This window comes from Pleurodeles waltl, chromosome 8, assembly GCF_031143425.1.
Source record: "Pleurodeles waltl isolate 20211129_DDA chromosome 8, aPleWal1.hap1.20221129, whole genome shotgun sequence".
Lineage (NCBI taxonomy): Eukaryota > Metazoa > Chordata > Amphibia > Caudata > Salamandridae > Pleurodeles > Pleurodeles waltl.
In genome coordinates, this window is record NC_090447.1 from 237,113,994 (window position 1) to 237,141,333 (window position 27,340).

The window sequence follows — 27,340 nt, forward strand, 5'->3', positions numbered from 1 at the left end:
AAACACCTCTGTTTTCTTTGAGAAAATGTGATATGTCAACTTTGTGTTTTGTGGCATTTCCTGTCACGGGCACTAGGCCTACCCACACAAGTGAGGTACCATTTTTATCGGGAGACTTGGGGGAACCCTGGGTGGAAGGAAATTTGTGGCTCCTCTCAGATTCCAGAACTTTCTGTCACCGAAATATGAGGAAAAAGTGTTTTTTTAGCCACATTTTGAGGTTTGCAAAGGATTCTGGGTAACAGACTCCGGTGAAAGCCCCACAAGTCACCCCATCTTGGATTCCCCTAGGTCTCTAGTTTTAAAACATGCTCAGGTTTGGTAGGTTTCCCTAGGTGCCGGCTGAGCTAGAGGCCAAAATCCACAGGTAGGCACTTTGCAAAAAACACCACTGTTTTCTTTGGTTAAATTTGATGTGTCCACGTTGTGTTTTGGGGCACTTCCTGTCGCAGGCGCTAGGCCTACCCACACAAGTGAGGTACCATTTTTATCGAGAGACTTAGGGGAACATAGAATAGCAAAACAACTCTTATTGCCCCTTGTGCTTCTCTACATTTTTTCCTTCCAAATTTAAGACAGTGTGTAAAAAAGACGTCTATTTGCGAAATGTCCTGTAATTCACATGCTAGTATGGACACCCCAGAATTCAGAGATGTGCAAATAACCACTGCTCCTCAACACCTTATCTTGTGCCCATTTTGGAAATACAAAGGTTTTCTTGACACCTATTTTTCACTCTTTATATTTCAGCAACTGAATTGCTGTATACCCGGTATAGAATGAAAACCCACTGCAAGGTGCAGCTCATTTATTTGCTCTGCGTACCTAGGGTTCTTGATGAACCTACAAGCCCTATGTATCCCTGCAACCAGAAGAGGCCAGCAGACGTAACGGTATATTACTTTAAAAAATCTGACTTTGCAGGAAAAAGTTACAGAGTAAAACGTAGAGAAAAATTGCTGTTTTTTTTTCACCTCAAATTCAATATTTTTTTATTTCAGTTGTTATTTTCTGTAGGAAACCCTTGAAGGGTCTACACAAATTACCCATTGCTTAATTCAGAATTGTGTCTGCTTTTCAGAAATGTTTAGTTTTCTGGGATCCAGCATTGGTTTCATACCCATTTCTGTCATTGACTGGAAGGAGGCTGAAAGCACAAAAAATCGTAAAAGTGGGGCATGTCCCAGTAAAAGGCCAAAATTGTGTTGAAAAATGTGGTTTTCTGATTCAAGTCTGCCTGTTCCAGAAAGATAAGAAGCTGTTGATTTTACCACTGCAAACCCTTTGTTGATGCCCATTTCAGGGAAAAAACCACAAGCCTTCTTCTGCAGCCCTTTTTTCCAATAAAAAAAAACAAAAAACTTTACTGTATTTTGGCTAATTTCTTGGTCTCCTTCAGCGGAACCCACAAAGTCTGGGTACCTCTAGAATCCCTAGGATGTTGGAAAAAAAGGACGCAAATTTGGCGTTGGTAGCTTATGTGGACAAAATGTTATGAGGGCCTAAGCGCGCCCTGCCCCAAATAGCCCAAAAAAAGGCCTGCCACCTGAGGGGGAAAAGGCCTGGCAGCGAAGGGGTTAAAGATTCTCTAGAGATGACTATTAATAACTATTTGTCTGAGAATGAGGTCACAACATCTTCATTATTAATGAAGTTGGAGGCCTTCAGAACAGAAACGAGAAGGCACTGCTTATTCACCATGCACAGTTACATGATGAGACTATGTAATAAGAGCAGCTCTTTGATATGTTGGATTTGGATTATGTCCATAAACCTAAAATGGCTAACAAACAAAATCTTTTGTTCTATTTGATAGAGCAGCTGAAGGGATGTGATTATCAACAACATATCATCATGGCTGATCACTGACGTAATATATATGGATACAATATCAATATTGAAAAACAAAAATGTCTGAAAATAAATATTGTTTACAAAAATTTAGCCTTCCTATACTTAACTAATAAAACCATAAATATCGAGCAACACAAATTAGTTTTACAAATATAAATGTCTATTTATATAAAAAAAGAACTGAACTAATATCACCAAATAATTTCAATATCATTAATCACTATAAAATAAAACTATTTTTTATGTAAAACAGTTTGGACACTAAAGATGCTGCATTTATGATCCCCACTCCAATTTAAGCCAATTTGGTAAAAGTGGTGGACACTAAAGGGGTGACAATTACTATTCCCCCTCCAATCTACCTCAATTTGAAGAAGGTGTTGGACTATAAAGGGGTTATATGTATTATTCCAACTCCAGTCTATAGCAATTTGGGAAAGGTGTTGTACACTAAAGGGGTGACATTATCTATTCCCACTCCAATCTAAACCAATTTGGGGAACGTTTTGTATGCTAAAGGGATGAAATTTGCTATTTTCACTACAATCCAAACAAGATGCTACAAACTAAAATGCTAAATACATAGTCATTACTCCATCCTCACACAAATATTAGGATATTTAAAACAAACAAAACTTTTCTTTAGTCACTAACCAAAAGTATAAACCTGTAAATGAATATTTAAACATTAAAATATCAAATAATTCGTAACACCATTGCAAATTATTATATTTTTTAAATTAGTACTCATATTTATCATTTTTAAACTTAGAACAATAAAAGAGAAAATAAAATCAAAATCCAAAATTAATAATCATAAAACTGAAAAACACAAAACACCAATTAAAAAAATATACATTTGCAACCTATTTTTTACATTGACATTATAAATTCCTATATAAAAATGTACACATATTTTAAGTATCATAACTTTTAATTAAAATTGTAAAACTAATTTTTTTTGTTACATTAAATTTTTATATATTTCTTTAAATGTACGCTTTTATATAAAAATTATTTCTTAATATTTGTTATAAATGTTTACGTATATTATAATTAACCCTATCAGTGTGTTTGTCATCCAATGGCTGACACACTCACACCCTCCCTGGTGCCGGCCATACCATTGGTCGACACCAGAGAAGGTTTTTAAAAATCTTTTTTTTTTAATTTAAAAACTCCTCATGCCTCCACCCATCCGGCCGGCTGTGAAGTCAGTGTGCCTCAAGGTGTGCTGTCACAAATTGTTTTCGCCTTCAGAGAACCTTCTGATTGAGGGAAGAAGCATAGGAAAGGTTACTGACATTTATTATTACACACATCTCACACACACCCTCACCAGCAATTTTGTTACCATCTATGGAAACTAGTGTTTTAAAGGGACAGTTTATCCAGTAGCAGAGAGGGTGTCTCATTAGATGACTGCTGCTCAAGCCCTTACTTAGGTTATGGAGGACAGCTCTAATGCAGGATCAGAGACTGAGACAGTAGCTAAAGAGACAGCATCTGGGGAAAGAACAATGAAGCAGACTCTGTGAGAGATTTTTTTACATAGAGGAGGTTTGTCCAACAACTTCTCTTCCAGTGATTCTGAGAGAGCCAATGAGGGCAGCTGTGCTGTACCTTTGGAAGTACAGTCTGTGCATTGGGACAACATCTGGTTAACCCAATCCAGAGAGCAGTTGTGGGGGGCGGCAAACAAAGACAGAGTGCTCTCTTGGCAGCTCCGTAATTTAGTTCAGCCACAAATTCCACATTTTACTGGTGATACTGGATGTAAACTTTATATGGCCAACTTTTTACCAGTGAACTACATCCATCTCTTTTTGGATGTTGAGTTCCTTCAGCAAATTGTGCAGCAAACACATTTGAGTGCAAAACAATTCCTGAGGGAGCATGGAGGCACTCTAGGGCCCCGTTCTAGGACATGCCAGTGGACTCCCACTTTGCTGTGGGAGTTGAAGATATTATTTGGCCTTACGCTCAAAATGGGGTTAGTGCAGAAACTCACTTTGCAGTTCTTCTGGACGACTCACATGGTTTGGGTAATTCCCATCCTCACACAGGAGAGAAGTGTGGCACAATGGTTAGAGTGGCAGATCCTGATGCAGATATCTGTCCAGGGACCAGGGTTCACCTCGGCGGGTCTTGGGCTCAATTCCCTTGGACCAGAAAATTCTTACCTCAGTGCCTAATCTAATTAATGGGTCCCACTCTGTAACTCTGGGCAATAGCTTGCTTAATCTCCACAATGGCCCTCCCAGCGCTTGGATGCCTGGCTTCACCCCGGGGATGTCCAGGAGTGGGTGCCTCACAGCGAAAAGCCAGGAGGGGTTCCACAGTGGTATGCGCACAGCGCCTTGAGACCCTAACGGGTGAGTAGTGTGAAGTTTACAGGGACATGAGAGGGAAGGGCCCAAACTGTATTTTGCAGACATAATTATCTAACACAAAATTATCTAACACAAAACAACCTGGTTTTGTAAGTCAAGCAACTGCATTTTTGGTCCTGGGCTCGGAAGCCATATAGGGAAACCTACTAACATAGACAATTCTGAAAACTAGACACCTGGGGGAGTTCACAGAGGTCTGGCTTGTGTGGAAACTCCTAGGTTTTCTTACCCAGAATACCCTGCAAAGGTGAAACATTGAATAAAAACTCTATGTTTTCTTGCATTTCTATCACACAAACTACAGGAATATGCAGGGATCCACAAAATTCCTACCACCCAGTGTTTTACTACTTCACCTGATAAAAAGGCTACCCCACTTGTGTGCCTGTGCCTATTGCTTATGGCAGGAATGTATCACCCCATGGTCAACAGTTGCCCTCATATATGGCCTATCATTGACAGTTGAGTGATGCATTCGTGTTGTGGGAACTAGGCCTACCCACATAAGTGAGGTATCGTTTTTATCTGGGGACTTGGGGAAATACTGGGTGGAAGGAAGTTTGTGGCTCCCCTCAGATTCCAGAACTTTGCATCACTGAATTGTGAGGAAAATGTGTTTTAGATACATTTTGAGGTTTGCAAAGGATTCTGGGTGACAGAACCTGGTTAGAGCCATATAAGCGACCCCATTCAAGATTGCTCTTGGTGTCTAGTTTAAAAAAAGGTATAGGTGTGCTAGGTTTCCCTACGTGTCAGCTGAGGGAAAGGCCAAAATTCACAGTTAGCCACTTTGCTAAAATCGAGTTTGTTTTCATTAGAAAAATGTAATGTGTCCATGTTGCATTTTGGGAAGTTCCTGTCACGGGCACTAGGCCTACCCACAGAAATGAGGTACCATCTTTATCAAGAGGCTTGGGGAAATGCCGGGTAGAAGAAAGTTTGTGGCTCCCCTCAGATTCCAGAACTTCGCATTGCTGAAATGTGAGGAAAATGTGTTTTTCAGAAAGATTTTAAAGTTTGCAAAGATTTCTGGGTAACAGGACCTGGTGAGAGCCCCACAAGTCACCCAAATCTGGATTTCTCCTGGTGTCTAGTTTTTAAAATTGTATAGGTTTTCTAGGTTCCCTTAGGTACCGGCTGACCTAGAGGCCAAAATCTACAGCTAGGCACTTTGCAATCTTTTTGGGCGTTTCCTGTCGCAGACACTAGGCCTAACCACACAAGTGAGGTACCATTTTTATCAGGAAACGTGAGGGAATGCTGGGTTTGAGGAAGTTTGTTACTCCCCTCAGATTTTAGAACATTACATCGCTGAAATGTGAGGAAAATATGCTTTTTAAGACAAAATTTGAGGTTTGCAAAGGTTTCTGGGTAACAGAACCTGGTGAGAGCTCCAAATGTCACCCCATTTTGGATTCCCTAGGGGTCTAGTTTTAAAAAATGTATAGGTTTGCTAGGTTTTCCTAAGTGTCCGCTGAGCTAGAGGCCAAAAGCTACAGATAGACACTATACAAAAACCGCATCTGTATTCAATGGAAAAAACTGATCTGTCAACATTGTGTTTTCGGGTGTTTCCTGTCGCAGGCACTAGGCCTAACCACACAAGTGAGGTACCATTTTTATCAAGAGAGACTTGGGGAAATGCTGGGTGGAAGAAAGTTCATGGCTCCCCTCAGATTGCATAACTTTGCATTGCTGACATGAGAGCAAAATGTGTTTTTTAGACATAGTTTGAGGTTTGCAAAGATTTCTGGGTAACAGAACCTAGTGAGAGCCCCACAAGTCACCCCATTCTAGATTTCCCTTGGCGTCTAGTTTTAAAAAATGTATAGCTGTGCTAGGTTTCCTTATGTGCCTCCTGAGCTAGATGCCAAAATCTACAGCTAGACACTTTGCAAAAAGCGCATCCATTTCTTTAGAAAAATGTGATGTGTTGACATTGTGTTTTGGGACATTTCCTCTCACAGTCACAAGGCCTACCCACACCAGTGAGGTACCATTTTTATCTGGAGACGTGGGGTAATGCTTGGTGGAAGGGAGTTTGTGGCTCTCCTCAGAGTCCAGAACTTTCCATCACTGGAATGTGAGGAAAAGATGTTTTTAAGACAAATTCTGAGGTTTGCAAATGTTTTTGGGTGAGAGCACCACGAGTCACCCAATTCTGGATTCCAGTGGGGGACTAGTTTTAAAAAACATATAGGTGTGCTAGGTTTCTTTAGGTGACAGCTGTGCTATAGGCCAAAAGCTACAGCTAGACACTTTGCAAAAAAACCCTCTATTTTCATTGGAAAATTGTGATGTGTCTACATTGTGTTTTGGGGTGTTTCCTGTTGCAGGCCCTAGGCCTACCCACACAAGAGAGGTACTTTTGTTATTGGGAGACTTGAGGGAATTCTGAGTTATAGGGCGTTTGTGGATCCCCTCAGATTCCAGAACTTTGTATCGCTGAAATTCAAGGGACATTTGTTTTTTGGACCAATTCTGAGGTTTGCAAAGGATTATGGGTGACAGAACCTGGTTAGAGCCCCACAAGCCTTCCCATTCTGGATTCCCCTAGGTGCCTAGTGTTTAAAAATATATAGGTTTGCTAGGTTTCCCTTGGTGCTGGTGGAGCGAGAGGGCAAAATTCACATCTAGACATGTTGCCAAAATCGAGTCAGTTTTCAGTGGAAAAAGTATTGTGTCCATGTTGCATTTTTGCAGCATTTCCTGTTGGGGGCACCAGGCCTACCCACACAAGTGAGGTACCATTTGTATCAAAAGACTTAGAGGAACACAGACGAGAAGAACAAGTGTTATTGCCAATTGATTTTCTCTACATTTGACCCTTCCAAATGTAAAATAGTATGTAAGAAAGAAGTCATTTTTATTAATGCTCTGTAATTCACATGCCAGCATGGGCACCCCTGAATTCAGAGATGTACAAATAACCACTTCTTCTAAACTACATATTTTGTGCCCATTCCAGAAATACTTCCTTGATACCTGTATTTCACTGTCTATATTTTACCAAATGATTTGCTCTATACCCAATATACATTGAAAACCCATCGCAAGGTGCAGCTCATTTATTGGCTCTGGGTACCTAGGGTTCTTGATGAATCTGCAAGCCCTACATATACCAGCAACCAGAAGTGCCTGCAGACATAACAGTATATTGCTTTTAGAAAACTGCCACAGCTTGAAAAAGGTAAAGAAGAAAACACAGAAAGAAGTGGCTGTTTTTTTTCAATTCAATGTCAATATTCTTTCCTTTCAACTGTTACTTTCTATCGGAAAACCTTGAAGGATCTACACAAATTACCCCATGCTGAATTCAGACTGTTGTCTATTTTACAGAAATGTTTAGCTGTCTGGGATGTACCTGTTCCTGAAATCTGGGAAGATGGTGAATTTCACACTGCAAACCCCTCATTGATCCCATTTGCAGGGAAAATGCAGATTCTTTCCTCTGCAGCACTCTTTTCCCATTTTTACCTTAAAACAAATTTTACCTGTATTTTGGCTAATTGCAAAGTCTCCTTCGGGGGAACCCACAAACTCTAGGCACCTTTAGAATCCTCAGTATGTTGGAAAAAAGACCCAAATTTAACTTGAATAGCTTATGTGGACAAAAGGTTATGGGGGCCTGGGTGCACACTACCCCAAATACCCTAAAACGGCTCATCAATGGGGCAGTAAGGCCCAGAAACGAAGAGGTTAATATGTTTCAATTACTTATGTAATATTGATCATTGAATATTATTATTGCAACAAAATGAATTTATATACTTTACATTATTAATATCATACATTTAAATAAATGTAATTACATTTCATTCAAAATATAGTTTTTAAAAATATCTCAAATTTATCCCCTAAAAACCCAATATCTCACTGCTTAAAAAATATAAATCCATTATGTTTATACAGTAATACAACTAAAAACACAAACTTCTAAAATGTTATCAATAAATTGTCTTACCAAAAACCCAAATTAAAAAACTTGAACCATAAATAGAATAAAACACACTACAATAAATTACACACAGAATAACTCAAATGATGTTTTAGCATTTTTTTCTAAATCAATAGTTTTACAAAGATATTAAAAACAATTAAACACATTTTTTTACCTTTCGATATTCCTGTCAGTGATATTTTTGACATCTTGATATTCTTAACACAATATTTTTCCATCACAATATTTTTGCTGATATTGTATCTAAAAACCCATCATGAGCACAATAAAGTCGGGCGTTTGCAGGCTCAGATTGCTAATCCCAACAAGCAGCATTCCCAGAGACTCTCCCTTCAAAATACATATGCATATACAAGTCAAAATCAGTTCAGCATTTCAGGCTTATTATTCCAAAGTATACGCTATGCTTCCTACCCTAGCAAATCAAGATGTTCATAACTATGTCATAGAAGTTGGGATTGTTAGATTGGGGAGTGACATAGTCACCCTACTTGGAGGGGACATTTTGGACCAGGAGGTTTGAAGGCCATAACAACTCTGGCTGCTGGTAAGGTGGCAGGATCCAATAGCTTGCCTGTTGTGTTCTATTTGATTTACGTCAATGTGCTGGCTCTTGTTCTGACTAAGCGCTACAAGAAAACCAGAGAGAGACCCCAGTAATCTCCCTCCAACCATGTGCAAGGCTTTATTTGTCTTAGTCCTGAAAATGGGTAATGATGTGGAAAACATTTCCTCTCACAGGCCACTGCTAATTTTAAATGTGACCATAAACTTCTTAGTAAAATACTAGAAAGTGGAATGTTCCCCTGGCTCCATATACTAATACAGCCAGCCCAGTCTAGGATTCTACTGTCTCACGGTACCACACCCCAATGTAGACAATTGCTCCATGTCCTAAAGTCTCCCTTTTAAAAATGGCCCAAGGCCTTATCTCTGGCAATTAAAAGTTCAGCAGTGTATTTGAATGGACACTTTTATTATATTCTTATCGGACAGCACACATTAAGGGACTCATTATGAGTTTGCTGTCCCCCCTGCCCCATTACAAGGTTTCCGCTGGCCTGACCTGGCTGGCTGTCAGAAACCTTGAAATAGAGCGTTCCCACTGGTCAGTCCGGCAGGAAGAGTGCTATGAGATAGGACTCAGCTCCCTTAAAGAAGCCGAGTCCTATCTCGTAGCACAGAGAGTGCCAACCAGCACCCTCTGAATGTGCATATTCTGCATAGCATGTAGTGCACATTCCGACGGTGCTGGGCAGGGGGGCCACTGCACACAACATGATTGTGTGCAGAGGCCCCCCCTGTGATCCCCTGACTTCATTTCCGCCATGGCTGATTACAAGCCCGACTACCATCATGCCATCGGGAACCATGTGCCCCGCAGGGATGGCAGTCCTTTGGCGATCAGATGATCAAAGCTGTGGTGGTCCGAACAGCACCGCAAGTCTGGTGGTCTGAAGATCATCAGACTTGTAATGAAGCCCTAAGACTGGAAGGATCATAGTAAGTATTTTTGCAATCAAAAGGGGCAATGGACAAGGACCCCTGCTCTTCCAAGCACTTTTGCCATAGCGGTCAAGACATTGGCTTTGATGCTTAGGCAGGGCGATTCCTTCTAGGGGCTTCACATCAATGGCATCCCATATTTCATTATTCATGTACAGCATGCTGTGTCTGTGAGAGGAGAAATTAGAAATGAAGGGTGCCTAGGATGCCCTTGTACATTTTGGTAAGCTATCTGGTCTCAAGGTGAACTGGGGTAAACATAATCATATTCTTTGCATGCTCCAATTACTGACTCTAAACCTCCCAGGAATAAGTGAGGAGATCTGCTGAGAACCATGCACATTTAGATTTCTATGGTATAGATTTATCAGACTGAAGATATGCTCTTCAAGGCTAATATTGGGGCAGTCATTTCCTCAATTCATCAATACATTGCTTTCTAGCAAACATTGCTATTAGGTATTATGGGCCACATAGCTCTTACAAAGATGAATGCCCTTCCATGATTACTCTTATTCTTTGCCACACACCCTCTAAGGCAGTGGTTCCCAACCTTTTAACTTCTGTAGATCCCTACTTTATCATTACTGAAACCCGGGTACCCCCACTGAATCTTAATTCGAATCCAGGGACCCCCCACAGAGAAATTACTGAAAGCTGAAGACCTAATCTCTTAGTATTAATTAATTTTCTATGCTGTCGTGGACCCCCTGAGGAGGCATCCTGGACCCCCAGGGGTCCCCGGACCACAGGTTGGGAACCACTGCTCCAAGGTTTCGGAGGGCAGTCTTCCACAAAACAGATGGGTTATTTTTTTAGGTCAACCTCTTTCAGATATCTAGGTCCTTATTTATACTTTTTGTTGCAAAACTGCACTAACGCAGTTTTGCACCAAAAAGTTTTGCACTGGCTTGTACAATTTTTTAGCACCAGCTGGGCACCATATTTATGGAATTGTGCAAGCCGGTGCAAAGGGTAGGCTATCGTAAAAAAAAAAAAAGGACGTTAGACAGATCAGAGTCAAAATAACTGACTCTAACCAGATTAGCGTCATTTTTTGATGCTAAGGGGCATATTTATACTCTGTTTGCACTGAATTAGCATAACTTTTTTTTTACTCTAATTCGGTGCAAAACTAACTCCATATTTATACTTTGGTGCTAGACCCGTTTAGTGCCAAATTTATGGAGTTAAAGTCATTTTTTGGAAGTAGACACCTACATTGCCTTAATGAGATGCAGGGTTGGAGTTCCTGTGCAAAAAATGACTCTGTGCCTTAACTTCATATTTATACTCCCATGCAAAAATGGTGCAAGGGAGGGAGGAGCGGTCAGGGCAGGTGTTAGGGGACCTGAGGGCCTATTTCCATGGTGGAACACCATGGAATAAGCCCACAGGTGCCCTCCCCAGTCCCCAGGGGCACCCCCACCCACACCAGAGGGACTGCGGAGGATGGGGGACCCCATCCCAGGTAAGTACAGGTAAGATTGCATTTTATTTTTTAAAGTGCCATATGGGGCCCTGAAATGGCACAGGGGTGCAATGGCCATGCCCAGGGGACCCTTGCCTCTGTGCTGGCCATTGCGGTGGTGGGTGTGACTCCTGCCTTTTCTAAAGAAGGAGTCATGTGACATGGTAGGTTTAGCACCATAATATGATGTTAATCTGGTTAGAGTTTTTTTTTTTCTCTAACCTGCCTAAAGTCATTTTTTTGGTGCTAAACCCTCTTCTTCTATACTGCCAGCCCCACCCGACTAAAGTCATTTTTTTTACTCTAGCCTACCCTTTGCACCGGCTTGCACCATTCCATAAATATGGTGCCTGTCTGGTGCACAGAAATGGTGCAAGCCGGTGCTAAACTTTTTGGTGCAAAACTGAATTAGTGCAGTTTTGCAGCAAAAAGTATAAATAAGGGCCAATATTTTGTAAGTTTGCGACACTTTTGCGTCAAAAAATGAAGTTAATGCAGTGCAAAAAAAGTATAAATCAGGGCCTTGGTTCAAGATGGGTCTAGCACCAAATTATAAATATGGAGTTAGTTTTGCACCGAATTAGAGTAAAAAAAATGACACTAATTCGGTGCAAACAGAGTATAAATATGCCGCAAAGTATAAATATGCCCCTAAATATGGCGTTAAGGCCATAGAGTCATTTTTTGCACGGGAACGCCTACCTTGCATCTCATTAAAGCAAGGTAGGTCTCCACTTCCAGAAAATGACTTTAACTCCATAAATTTGGCGCTAGATGGGTCTAGCACCAAAGTATGAATATGGAGTTAGTTTTGCAGTGAACTAGAGTAAAAAAATTACGCTAATTCAGTGCAAACAGAGTATAAATATGCCCCCTAGTGTTTGGGTCCAGTGCAGCAGCTACAGTTTCAGCAGTGACCTGCAGGTGGAGAATTTTCCTTTTCAGAAACTGACAAAGTACCTTTCTGTGTTGGGACTTTCACCTTTCAACTTTTGACTTCAAAGGTTCAGCAGGACCTCTCTTCTTGATTTATTTGACCAAGGTTCCACATTGTTAACCTGAAATTGTGCCGTGGTCCTGGTCTACCTCCACTATTGACTTAGCTTGCAAGCCTTTTTTTGCTTGACACTTTTTTCACTCAAATGTTAAAAAATTCATATACATTTTTGCTTATTAATTTTCTCTCTTTTTATATTTGAGTGGTGGTTTTATTGTGCTGTGTCCTTGAAGATTTACCTGTTTTGGCACTTCTAAAAGATTTACATAATTTCCCTAACATACTGTCTGCTCTGTGCCAATCGCTACCAGTAGTTTATATTATTGAAATGTTTGACTGGACCTAACATCTCAGTGACTTTATAAGTTGTGGTGGACTATAATCATAAAGATTAAAAAACTATGAATTTCATTATTCTGTAAGCTCAGTCAACACCAATTTCCTTGATTACCAGTCTCTAGAGAAATAATATTTATGGTGAGAAATTGGGTTGTTGGTTGACTAGGGTCAACCCCTTGTAAAGCAACAGCCACAGTCCCTCACAGCTTGACAACACAAAATGCCTGATTATGACCCTGGTGGTCTATTGACCGTCAGGGACATGGTGGTGGTCTGTCTGCTGCCAAAGTGGTGGTCCAACCGATTTGGCAGCCGTCTGACTGAGCCGCCAAATTATTACTGTGGCAGTTGTGCTGCAGTCGGACCGCCAGCACCACCAGTTTCCCTCCACAGGAGGGTCTGGCGGTGCTGGCGGTCCTAATGCACCGGAGCAGCGCTGCAAGCAGTGCAATAGTGGGGATTACAACCCCCCTCTCTAGGAGCCTTGACATGCCGGTAGCATCGCCATGTAAAGGGCTGGCGGAGTCGGGATGCCCCGGGGGGGCCTGCACTGCCCATGGACTTGACTTGAGCAGTACAGAGGTTCCCTGGCTAGCCCCGTGGCAAAGTTCACTGTGTGCTTTGCAGACCAGACAGTGAACTTAGCGGTGGGTGCTGGTGCACCCTGCATACTACAGAATTGCTGCCGGGTCAATTAACAGCCAAAGGCAATGCTGTAGGCCATTTCCCGCTGGGGCAAACCCAGCAGGAAACTAGTAATGGGGCCCACAGGGAGGGGGACGCACTGGCAGCAACTGTCTGGACTTCGGCATACAGTGTAAACCGATTGCCGAAGTCATAATGACCTCCAAAGAATCACTAATTTAACTTGAACTTAACCCTGGGTAGCTTGGCACAAAAAGCAGTCAGGCTAAACTTAGAGGGAATGTATATTGTATTTATGTAACACACAAACAGTTATAAAGTAAAACCACTACACAAAAAAAATCCAATTTAGAAAAATAGAGACAATGTTAATACATTATCTCACACCAAAACCATCAAAATCCTATTAGTAGAACTGGAGTGATGACTTTTAAAAGTTTAAGGTTTAGCATTCAAAATACAAGTCCTCTGTTTTGGAAATTGACACCTGGGTAAATTTAGCACCACAACTAAGAGTCCAGGAGTGAAAGGAGACCTCTTTGGGGTTCAAGACTTACTCAGGATGGTGGGAGACCATTATTTACCTGTGGCACTGAACTGGTGACCAGCAAATCTAGACATGTAGTCACTTATGGAATCACTTCTGGAGTCCTGGGTGCAGATGATGAAGCAGGACTCCACAGCAGAATTGGCCTTTGAAGTTTCAATTAAGGCTCTAGGCAGCAAAACACTCCTTTGAGATTTAATCAGCAGTCTTGTAGAGTGCATAGCAGGTCACATCAGCAGGAAGTCCTCTGAGAATCCTTAAACTTGTCCAGTAGTGATTTGAAGAGTTGGTCTAAGAGCTCTATATTTATTCCCTGGTGTCGTACTCCTAGAAGAAGGGAGCATTTTCCAGAAGGGTTCTTTGAAAATCTTGGAGTCACCTGTCTCCCCTGCCCCCAGCTTCTAGCTTGCAGCACTGACATACAGGGTTAATAAGCCTATTGTTTGGTGGCTGAGCACAGCCTATTCAGATGCAAGTGACACTGTGCTTACCTATACCCCCAAATCAAGTCATTTACTGGCCCATTCAACCTCTGCTAATCCCACTATTGGGTGACTATTTTGGAATTCACAAAGCCCTAAATGTCCGTTACACCGAGTCATGTAACCTAAGGCAGGCTGCAGGGACAGATTGCTAAGGGAAGGAAAATGCCAACTTTCTAAAAGTAGCATTTTCAAACATATAAGTAATGATAAATCCAACTTTACCATTAAGAAGTGTTTAGCATTACAAGCCTATAGACACCAAACATAACATATCTAAAGCCACTTGTTTGATAATTCCAGCTTATTAAATATATAAAGGAATCTCCAATGTTATCCTGTGGGAGTGGTAGGCCTCAAAGTAGTGGAAAACAAATTTAGGAGTTTTTCACTACTAGGACATGTAAAATGGAAAAGTGCATGTCCTATCTTATAATTGTACTGCAACCTGCCCTATGGGCAACCTAGGACCTACCTCAATTGTGACACATAAATGTAAGGAAAGGAGAGCTTAAGGCTTGAAAGAGGTTTTAAATACCAAGTCAACATGGTAGTGGGACACTGCTTCAGGCTGCAATGCCAGGCTTGGGTCAAGTGTTAAGGCACTACTTGCGTGGTTGGCACAATAAGTGCTACAGGCTACTGGTAGCATTTCATTTATGGGTCCTGGATATATTGTTCACCACTCTACAAGGGACTCTTGTGTACATTAAATATACCTATCAGGTATATGCCAATCAAACCATGTTTTAGGGAGAGAGTACAAGCTCTTTAGCACTAGCAAGCAGGGATAAAGTGTCTTAAGGCCGACAAGCAAACATTCTGCAAAAAGTAGGAGGAGGAAAGCAAAAAGTTTGAGAGTGACCCTGTAGAGAGGCCCTTTTTCAACATTTATCTTTAAAGATTTGTGAAATAGAATAATGACCTCATTTTTCTTTGCCAAGTGGAGAGATAAAAGCACTTCACCACCCAACATTATTTCCAAATTCAGGGCTTCCTATCTGATAAACTGAGGTTATTGAAGTAAAGCAATACTGCCTTTAATCTTGCAAGATGATATAAAACGCAATGCTTCATAATCGTAGGATAATGGACCTCGTGTACAAAGTGCTGCTACTGTTTCAAGCCCTTAAATTCAGTACATCATAGGATTTGTTACCGTTTTTTAATATATTAAACTCAATTAGTGATTTAAAAAAGGTTTTCCAAATCATTAAATTGGTTTAGGAAACAATAATGAATTAGTATATGAAAGGGTCTTATTAAGTGGTCCTTTCCAAATATTGATGTCTTATAATATATAGTCATGTTTAGCAACTGAAAATCTGATTTAAAAATATTAATATTTTACCACCAACTCAAATAGGATGTTAACCCATTTGGAAACTATTAGGGTTCCTCAAGAGACTCTTGCCTTTTGACAAAAAATCTTTTTAGGAATAGGCAGTGGTCCATAGGACCACTTCCTACTTGTAAATAGGATTTATGTAAATTTTCATTCTTCTTTTTAAGTGCTTCCTGTTTCCCTTAAATTAAAACAGGCTGCGTTTGAAAAAATTATTGCTTTATTTAAAAGCAATCACAGAGATGATGGTCAGATAATCCCAGCAGCCACCATCTATGTGATTTTGGCCAAATATAATGGCTCACAATTTGTGACCCTCCTCACGAATATTGATGAGGTAGGTCAAATTGCGACCCACTACGATTCTATATTTTGTCATCTGACATATTAGTACATAGGACGGTTCACAAATCACAAATCATTTAGTAGATATTAGTGCATCATTTTTAATAACCTTTTCCAAGTACATTCATTGTACATGAGGTACTCAATCCCCCAAATTACAAACAGTTTATAAACCTACAAATTGAAAACATAAGTTAACATACCTTTATACCAGTATAAAAAGGCATGCATATAAGATATAAATAAAAAGAGATAAAAAAAGAAAAGAGAACACAAGGAAGTGGGAATGTATTTTAAAGAAAACAAAATGGAGACCAATCATCTAAGGACGGGGACCACATCGAAAAGTTAAAAACAATAGCAAAGGAGCAGTGAGAAATTTACAAAGACAACAGGCGTCATTTCAAATCAGGTCAGATGACAATAATGAGCAACAATAAATAAACATTGAAGATACATGCAGACAAGCCTGGGCAAAGAGACAGAGATATTTTGACTAATATCATATATATAGCATGTTATCAGAACATACTAATCTATTCAAGAATAAAGATATAAACCAAAAGGCAAGCTAATCTATCAAATATAATGAATTTTAGAGGAATTCATTTTGAGATCCTTCTGAGCTACATTACAGATTTTAAAGTTTGCTGGACTACTATAATACTTTCTCCTGTTGCTGTAAGTCACTTTAAACAAGCAGGAAAAAAGCCACAGTAAACATTCAAGTTTTTGAAAGAGGACTGAAGACCTAAAACAACTTTATACATAATTATGATGTCTGTAGGCAATTGTATTATTTGAAGACGATCTAAGTTGTTTTTTCTCTTTAGACATCAATAGGATTTTCATCAGATCAATAGCTTCCAAAAAGTGAACAATGATCGCTCTGGGTGTGGTACTTTTGCCCGGCTTAATGAGTTTTCCTGTATAACCAATGTGCCTGTTTGTTAGTTAGCATTTGATAAATTTGGGCAATCTAATATTGTAGAGTCACACCTTTTCAGAAATATTATGTCATTTCCTTCTGGTCCATCTGAAATAAATCCTGAGATTTTGTATATGATTTTTGATTTCTTAGTCCTCTGCGCTGATTTTCAGATGAGCGACTTCCTTCCACAAAGTAACAGCGCCTTCTACCACATCTTCTGTATTACTGAATGTTAGCCATTCATCACTTGCAGTTTTTTGTTTGATTATTCCTTGGAATGTTTTAAAGAATGGTTTGCTTCAAATAGTTATTATTCCAAAGTTAAAATATTAGAGAGGTTTTGCAGGTGATGGAGAGTCTTATTTAATGCTCTTCAATGCAAAGAAGATATAAGTTGTGAGGTCTTTCTTTGAACGTATACCTCCACATATACATGTCAATGTAGAAGCAGGACAAATCTTTCTTTGTTTGAAAGTTTGTGTTTAGGATATCCATCATAAGCGGATTAGGCAGAGTTTGTATAGAAAGGGAGGAACAGTGATGTTTTTTATTATTCTCACAATTTTTCTCCCAAGCTTTTTGTCTACTTATCAAAAGCAAAAAATGATTTTACCAAAAAGCAGGACTAGAATTCTCAATAGGTTGCCTAGAATTGCTCTAAGGTAGCAAAGACAAGAGATGTCTTGTATGGTGTAGGAAAGAATCGCACACACAAAAGCTTATTGAAATATATTTTCAAGGCAGTGTATAAAAAGTACTAGAATTATTATTTTGATTAATACAACATTAGTGAAGTGATGTTGGCTGAGAGTTTATACAATGGCGGTCAGTAGTAACTCATCTCCTAATCAATATTCTATCATAGTGAAAAGAACAATACAAAAATTCAAAAAATGTAGACATCAAGACACATCAGAAATGTCAGAAGCTTCAAATTAAAAATAAAATGGGGACCCACAGAAAAAATAAAGTAGCCGTATTTCTGGCATTACCAAAGTTTTTAAATTCTATCAACAAAACATCTGCAAGAGCTTCACTGACCAAAGTAATACATTGTGGGACCTTTCTGATGCATATTTGTCCAAGGTTTACTTTACCACAAAATGAGTGGGATTAATAAAAATTGCAGTTGCTGGTAAGAAATCAGGGTGCTGCCATCTTCTCAGAATTCGAAAACATGCCAGTTTGAATCAATATGAACTGTGGGTAATTATGCATGCATTCTGTTCAATCAAGTTTTTAGCTTGTATGTGCTTGTTACAGTGTGGTTCAGCTACTACTTCTCCTTGTTCCAATCTAAAAAGAGACAGGCTCGGACCAATTTTCAAGTTCTATCCCTACTGAGTGAGGGTGCACACAAATATGCATATATATTGAGTGTGATATTTTGTAAAGTTTTCCATCTTTACTCTTTTAAAGTTACTAAATTGTTTCGACTTCACAAAATGTTGATTGGAATGAAAACTGTCCCATAATGATCTTATAGACAAATTGTTCTTAGAAACTTTTTTTTCCTCAATCGGTGCTAATATATTAAAAATTATTTTGCTGAATGTGTTTTCTGTACAAACCACTGTTGCAGAATTATTTATTTGAAATTAAAACATTCCAATATTCATGAAGATTGGAAAACTTTTTTAAAAAACTATCTGCAGAAGAAAATCTTAGTACTTTCACATACCCGTACTCAAAACAGAAGCAAAACTATGGAAAATGGCCTACTGTTGGACCTGGCCCTTTTTGCAGGGACATCCCAAACCTTTTGCCTCCTTCCTCTTAGTCTTTCTGACATCGTTTTGTGGGCTGAAGGACTCTGGACACTTCACCACTGCTAACCAGTGCTAAAGTGCATATGCTTTCTGTCTAAATTATATTGGTAATTGGTTTCTCCATGGTTGTCCTATTTTATTTACTAGTACAACCTAAGTAAAGTGCACTAGAGGTGCCAAGGGCCTGTAAATCAAATGCTCCTAGTGGGCCTGCAGCATTGATTGTGCCACCCACATGAGCAGCCCTATATAAATGCCTCAGACCTGCCACTGCAGTGTCTTTGTGTGCAGTTGGAACTGCCAGTTCATCCTGGCAAGTGTTCCCACTTGCCTGGCCTAATACCTTCCCTTTTACTACAAATAAGTCACCCCAAAGGTAGGCCCTGGGTACCCCGATGGGCAGGGTGCAGTGTATTTAAAAGGTAGGACATGTACTGGTATGTTTTACATGTCCTGACAGTGAAATACTGCCAAATTCGTTTTTCACTATTGCAAGGACTATCTCTCCCACAGGTTAACTTGGGGATTTAATTTAAATTCCTCTTCAGTGTAATTTCCCATTGCGGCAGACAGAGATGTGGAGTTTGGGGTCTCTGAACTCACAGTATAAAAATAGATCTTTTGGTAAAGTTGATTTTTAGATTGTCTGTTTGAAAATGCCACTTTTAGAAAGTGAGAATTTTCCTGCTTAACAGTTCTGTGTCTTTGCTTAGCTGCTGAATCTACATCTGGGTCAGGGTGACAGTTGGGCTGCTTGTGAACTCACTCTAGACAGTGACAAAAAGGGAGCTGAGGTCTGTCCTGCATAACCTGATAGCTGACATCTGCACTTAAAATGGCTGTGCCTGTCGTCTCACAAAACAGTCTCCAGCCCCTTAGTGTATGTTTGTGACAGGGCAAGGAAGTAGCAGGGTATTGTGCTCTACGAAGACTTTCCTCTGGAGGCAGACATTAGGATAGTTATTGGACTGCTGAACCAACAACTTTAGATTACTACTGGATCAAGAGGAACCTCTCCCAAAGAAAAGAGCTTGATGCTTGCGGAGGACTTACCACTCTGCTTATTGCTTTGCTGTGCTAGTCTGCTGCTGCTACTTCTGCCTTATGGGAGAAAGGTTTGGACTTTGCTTTCTGAAATCCTGCTTGTGAAGTGTCTCCAAAGGCTTGGACTGAGCTTGCTCCCTGTTCAGAAGTCTCAAGAACATCAAAGACTTCATCTGCCAGTGTCTGGGCTCTTCTGCTGGGAGTCCTGACTTGCTGAGCGTTGCCAAATCCAGGTCCTAGGCCCTTAGAAGTGGAAGCTGGTAACCTGTGGGAGAAAATCAATGTACAGTTGTGACCATATCAGAATAATTGATGAAGCCCGGCTGAAAATTTGGCACAGCACCTGCCTCACGGCTGGAGAATCGATGCAGCGCCTGCTGTCAACGTGGAGCCTTCTCACAGTGCGTCGGAATTTTCTATGCAATGACCCTGCCCATCAAATTCATCAACATTACTGCATGGACCTGAGGCTTCTTGTCTGGAAATTGATGCATGCCTTTCCTGCGAGGAAAGAATCACTGCATCATTCTGCCAGTGGAGAAAAAAATCAAAGCACGGCCTCACTTGCGAGTAAGGAATCAAGGCATCGCTTATTTTCCGATGCACGCTCACCTGTGGTGCTTTGTTTTTGACACATACCAGGTAATTTATACTAAAACAACACATCCTTAACTTTTAAAATTCATATCTTTGCTTGTGTATGTTGGCTTTTGTCATTTTGGTTTTGCCGATTTAGATAAATATCAGCTATTTTTCAAAACTGGTATGGAGTCCTTTTTTGGTGTTTTCACTGTGTTGCTGTGTGTGTTGGTACAAATACTTTACACAATAACTCTGAGATAAGCCAGACTGCTTGTGTCAAGCTACCAAGGGGGTGAGCAGAGGTTATGTGAGCTGTGTATCTCCCTGAGGTTCCCTACTTGCACATGGTATAAACTGACTTTAAATTAGAGACTCCCTTTCTAACAACTACTATTAGAAAAACTGTATTTCAACTATGACCAGGAATCCTTTAAACACATTGTGACAGGTGTAATAAAAACACAGAATTCAAGGAATAAGACCTAAAAAGAAGTGGGGGACAAACAAGTTATGGATTGGGCAAGGGACATTATGGCTCATGACATCACAGCATGACATTACAGCACATGGCATCACAAGAAGTGATATTACAACCTATGAACTTACAGGAAGTGACATCACAAAAAGTGACATCATATCTTAAAACCTCACACGTATGTTTAGGAAGTTTATCATGAGTGCATTTGAGCACATTGCAATGTTTAAAAAATTAGATTTTGCATTGGAGGTGTGTCAAAAAAGTGACAAAATCCAAATCTAAAATGTTGGCTTCAATTTACATATGTATACTTTAAAACCCTGCCACAAAGAAATTGACAACAAGGAGAAACACGGATGTGAACTTTCTCTGCTTAAATGGTTGCAAAGTCTGTGTTTTAAAATATCTTATGAGTTAAGGCACCTGCTGCAGCAATCTTTGTGTTTACAGTAAATCTCAGGGAATAATGATAATAATAGTTGGATAACTCCAGAGGTTACAACAGTTACTGCAGAGATCTGCTTTGGGTCTAGTCCCAGTTTTGGTAGGTAAGTAGGTTGCTGCTTTTAACGCCGATATGCATGAAGAACTTGTTACTCCTAGACCTTGTACCCCTCACTGTCTTATGTGACACATCCTATAAATTGTTTTAGAAATGTACAAAATGTATTGTCAATGTATAATGTGTATAGTTGATGGTAAGCGGTCTGATAACCTGCATTTGGATGAGTAATGCTGTAAAAGAAATAAAACAAAATATTGGTATTTAAATTATTATCTCTGCAAATACTGAGACAGGCCAACAGATCTGACACTCTTACAATGTTCGCACACTTCTTATACAGGGGGGCTGAACAAAATTAAAAGCATGCCTCTTTTAAGTACTTGTGACGTAATAACAAGCTTTCCCCTTTTTTCCCTCCATTACATTTGCATCTATGTGTGAAACTGTAGATAACTCCCATCCAGATACTAGAACAAAAGATGGTCTGATGGCCCCTAAAATTAGGCCTTTGGTAGAGGCCCAGCTGGAATCTGATAAAACTTGTGGCTGCCGGCACGTTGCTGCTCAGAATGAAATCAGATAAAGTGCTGGTGCTCCTAAATGTGTCCTGGTGTTTGAAGGAAGAGTTTAACATATTTTAGTTGGGCCCAAATTCTTGGAAGAGTGAGGAGTTTCCAGCCTGTGAAAAGAGTAGGTAGACATATTTTACCACCATGTGGAGCCCCATCAGATTAAACTACTTTAATCATTATATTAAGGCTAGTGTCCTTTGTAGTTGACATTTTTAAAAATTAGGGCATTTTGGTGTAGTGTAAATTTGCATTCAAATTTCTCAGTACTACGCCTCAGTGAAGCCATTGTGATGAACATAATAACTTCAATGTGTATAATTGTAAGTAAGATTTGATGTTTACTTTTACATTCTTCTAGAATGGGAAGCATTGTGTTTTGCTGGCTTCCTGCCAGTGACAAAATGTAAGTGATCATCTGTTCTTCAGCATAATCCCATCAGTGCTATCAATTTATCTAACTTGTAATCATTAACCTTCCATAAAATGAAGAATAGGATATTAAGTGAATATTTGTAACTGTACTAACCTGCAAGCTTTCAGCATTCTAGGCTAATACTTTAGTTGAATCAAATTGTTGCTTCCAAGCCTGCTATGATTGATCTGTCAATGCATATCTATTATGAATTATGAAGAAAACACACATACTCTTTTTTGGAAGATATTTGGGCACTGCATATCATTTGTTCTTTGTTTTAGGCAATACATCATGCAAGAAAGGTGTGATAATATCCATCAGTATACATCAGAAAAGGACAGTCAGCCATGGGACACAATGGCCTGTCTAGTGCCAATGCAGGCACCCTTTCACCATGCAGGTAGGATAGTTTTTAGCAGGAAGGACACCTTTCTGCAAAAATACATTGCTCTGAGGCACTTACCTCTTTCTATGTGTGGTACAGAATGCAGAACACACAGAAAGAGGGAAACAAGAGGAGAAATAAAGAAATGTTTCCTTTTTATTCCTCACCTGAGGAGGCATAGGTTTTTGAAGCATTCCCAGGTTGACCACTCCTGGTAAATCAGGGAATGCATCAAAATCCATGGATGTGGAGTGGGAACACTCAAATGGTGAAGGGCATGCTGTTCCTGTTAGAGAACATGACCGCACTCACTATTATAGTCATTGCAACATAACTTCTCCACCTATTCTTCAGAGCAAGTGCACCATGACAATTAAGTTGTGCCAAAGGCCACAGTTCAGCATACTGCCTTGGTTTGGAGACCAAAGAATAAACTCATAAATATGTTTCAGATGAAAAAATTTGAAACGTGAACCATGCCACAAAGGCCCAGGAAAGCGAAACAACCATTAGCAAACCTAAACAATATGATGCTGTAAGGCATGCTCAAATAAAAACATAAAATAAAGAGAAGAAGCATAAACAGAGCACTACACACACAGATAACTATGCAAAAGGACATACACAGGTAAAGCCTCAATACTTCATTTGTATAATTGTTTTCTGAGGCAAAGCCAGAACTTTACTTTAGACCAGCAGGATGTCAAGGTATCAATTAAAAACCAAAAAGAGTCTTCATGTAATTTTAAACACAACGCTAACGCTGTTAGTGTGGAAATATACATGGGTGCGTAAAAAATAACCCCGCACAGATGAATGTGCCTCAAAAAGGGTTTGCAATGCGTCGATATCACTTACGAGAGAGACTGTGCATAGTTTCTCATTCAGTTGAGTCAACATGCATCGTTTCTTCTCTCCGCAGGAGAGCGATGCATCGATTCGAACCACACTCTCGGGTCTGGGCAGGCCTTGCGTAGTTTTTTACATGTCCAGCGATATTTCCATCGGAAATCCTGCCGCACAATGATCCGAAAACCACGCAGCACGGTTTGCGATCTCACCATCCTCCGTCAGCGATGCTGCACGTTGTTTCTCCAGCCGCTTGCATCGATCTTTCAATTGCGCTACAGGCGAGCGTCAATTTGCAGCCGCTAAGCCATCAGCACATTGATTTTTCAGCCGCGGATCGGAGTTGCGTCGATCTTTTCCCTGCACAGCAGTCAGTGCATGGATTTCTCACTCTTGTTCTGCCAGCTTCTCCTTTTAGGGTCCCAGGAACTCAATGGGTACCACTTCACAGGGTAGGAGTCTCAGCAGAGGCTCCAGGTGCTGGCAGAGAGAAGTCTTTGCTGTCCCTGAGACTTCAAACAACAGGAGGCAAGATCTAATTCAAGCCCTTGGAGAGTTCTTCACAAGAAGGGAGACAACACAAAGTCCAGTCTTTGTCCTCCAGCACAGGCAGAAGCAGCAACAGCTGGATAGCTCTACAAAGCACAGTTACAGGCAAGGCAGATCTTCCTCAGCTCTTCAGCTCTTCTCCAGGCAGAGGTTCCTCTTGGTTTCCATAAGTGTTCTAAAGTCTGTGGTTTTGGGTGCCCTTCTTATACCCATTTTGCCCTTTGAAGTAGGGTTACTTCAAAGAAAAGTCTCCCTTGTTTGTGAAATCCTGCCTTGCCCAGGCAGGGCCCCAGACACACACCAGGGGGTTGGAGACTGCATTGTGTGAGGGCAGGCACAGCCATTTCAGTTGTGACTCCTCCTCCCCTCCCTCCTAACACAGGTGGCTCATCAGGATATGCAGGCTACAACCCAGCTCCCTGTGTGTCACTGTCTAGAGATGTGCAACCAGCCCAACTGTCAAACTGACCCAGTCAGGGAATCCACAAACAGGCAGACTCACAGAAATGGTTCAAGCAAGAAAATGTTCACTTTCTAATTGTGGCATTTTCAAACACACAGTCTTAAAATCAACATTACTAAAAGACGTATTTTTAAATTGTGAGCTCAGAGACCCCAAAGTCCACATGTCTATCCGCTCCCAAAATGGAATCTACTCTTTAATCATATTTAAAGGTAGCCCCCATTTCAACCTATGAGGGGGCCAGGTCTTGCAAAAGTGAAAAAACAAATTTAGCAGTACTTCACTGTCAGGACATACAAAACTCATTACTATGGGCCTGATTACAACTTAGGCGGATGGGATTATTCTGTCCCAAATTTAACGGATATCCCGCCCACCGTATTATGAGTTCCATAGGATAAAATGGACTCGGCAGACGGGATATCTGTCACATTTGGGACAGAGTAATCCCCACTGCCGAAGTCGTAATCCTGCCCTATATGTCCTACTTTAACCATACACTGCACCCTGCCCCTGGGGCTACCTTGGGCCTACCTTAGGCGTGCTTTACATATAGGAAAAGGGAAGGTTAAAGCCTGTTCCACCATAAAGTCCATCCCCTGTAGGGAAATGGATCACCTCAATTGTTTTGGATTCTCACCCCTCATCTGCATTAACCATCTGAGGGGACTGTGGTCGGTCTCAACATGAAAGAAAATTCCAAACAAGTAGGGGCTTTTTGGGTGTCCAGACCACAGCAAAAGCTTCATGCTTAATTGCACTCCACCTATGTTCCAGGGAAAGTAACCTCCTACTGATGAAGGCTACAGGTTGATCTAGGCCCTCTTCAATTAGCTGTGACAACACTGCTCCCACACCATGCTCTGAAGCATCAGTCTGCACAACAAACAGGGCAATTTCTCAAAAGGCCCCAACGTAGTTCCTAAGGTATAGATTCCTAGCTCCTAGTTGAAATGAGGTAATTGGCAGCCCATCAGGGCCGATTGAGCCTGAAACAGTGGCCCAGTGGACCGCCAAAAAGAAGAAGGGCAGAGGTTGTGGGAAACTGGCCCCAGAAGTTTCCACGGTCCAGGAGGAGGTGGAACCTGAGGGAGATGCCCCGGAGCCTACAGGAGAACAGGTGGCTGAACTGGGGGAGGTCACTGATCTGCCGCAGTGGCAGCAGGAAGGGAGACCCACCAGGGTGGCATTCTGTGAGGCACAGAAGACATGTCCTACTCTTGAGGGGTTACGGCAGCAGGCTGCAGCCCAGGTGGCTGGCGAGGAGCCTGGATCTCACCTCATCTATTGGGAGGACGGTCTCCTGTATAGTGAGCCTAAGGTGCCTGAGCCTGGTTCAGCCCTTGTGCTGGTGGTACCCCAGTACTTTAGGACCTTCCTACTGGGTCTGACTCATGACGTGGCTTTAGATGGACATTTTGGGGCAGGGCAAGAGCTTTGACAGACTTGCCACCCATTTATATTAGCCCCAAATTCGCAAGCACTCTGATGCATAGTGTAGGTCTTGCCAAACTTGTCAGGCAAGTGGCAAGAGTGGGGAAATGTAAGGCTCCCCTCCAACCTTTTTATGTTGTCAGCACCCCCTCTGAAAGGGTTGGTATTCACATTGTGGGGCCTCTGGATCCAAAGACAGCCACAGGCAACAGGTTTATCCTGGTCTTGGTGGACCATGCCATCCTGTACCTGGAAGTCATTCCTTTAAGATCAATCACTGCCCTTGTGGTGGGCCATGCCTTGATTGGAGTTTTTACCCGTATTGTGTTACCCAAGGAGGTGGTGTCCAAATGGGGTACCAACTTCATATGAACTTATATGAAGTCTCTGTGGAAGGTGTGTGGGGTAACTTACAAGTTCACAACACCTTACCACCCCCAAAGCAATGGTCTGGTTGAGAGATTCAACTGCACCTTAAAAGGCATGATCATGGGCCTGTCAGAACCCGTGAGGCGGAAGTGGGACGTCTCTTGCCATGCCTCCTGATCACTTACAGGGAGGTGCCTCAAAAGGGACTTGGATTTAGTCCTGTTGAGCTGATCAATGTCTACCCTGTAAGGGGACCGTTAAGTCTGGTGAAGGAGGCTTTGGAAAAAGCTCCTAGTAAACCCCCCAAGGGTCTATTCAGTTACATGCTGGCTCTGAGAAACTAGACTGCCCGCTTCAGGGGTCTCGCACAGGAGCACCGAGAAGCAAGCCAGCAGGATATGAAATGCTGGTATGACCAGAATGCCACGCTGGACGAGTTTCAACCTGGTCAGAAAGTGCGGGTGGTGGCAGCAGTGGAGCCTAGGGTGGTCCAGGACAAGTGGACTGGGTCATTTGAGGTGGTGGAGCGCAAGAGTGAAGTCTCCTACCTGGTAGACTTGCATACTCCCAGGAACCCCTTGAGGGTCCTGCCTGTGAACCGGCTCAAGCCATACTTTGAGCGGACTGAATTATCCATGCTCCTAGCGACAGATGAAGGGGTGGAGAAGGAGCGTGAGCCTCTTCCTGACCTCCTGTCTGCAGGAGAGAAAGATGGGTCTGTGAAAGGAGTGAACCTCTCCCTTTCCCTGACTGCAGATCAGCAGAGGGACTGTCACCAGGTGCTGGGACAGTTCGCATCACTGTTCTCCTTGATCCAAGGGGTCACACCCTTGTGCACACATAACGTGGACACTGGGAATATCACACCCTTTAAACAAAAGGTTTACCGGGTGACTGGCAAGGTCAGCATTCCAGCAGTCCTTGGGTCAGCCGTGTGGTTTTGGTCCCAAAGGCTTCTGCTCCTGGTGCCACTCCAGTTCTGAGTGGACTACTGGGGTCTCAATGCGGTCACTAAAACTGATGTGCATCCCATCCCCCAAGATGGTGAGCTCATAGATCCGTTGGGAGCTGCCAAATACCTCAGCACATTTGATTTAAAATCTGGATATT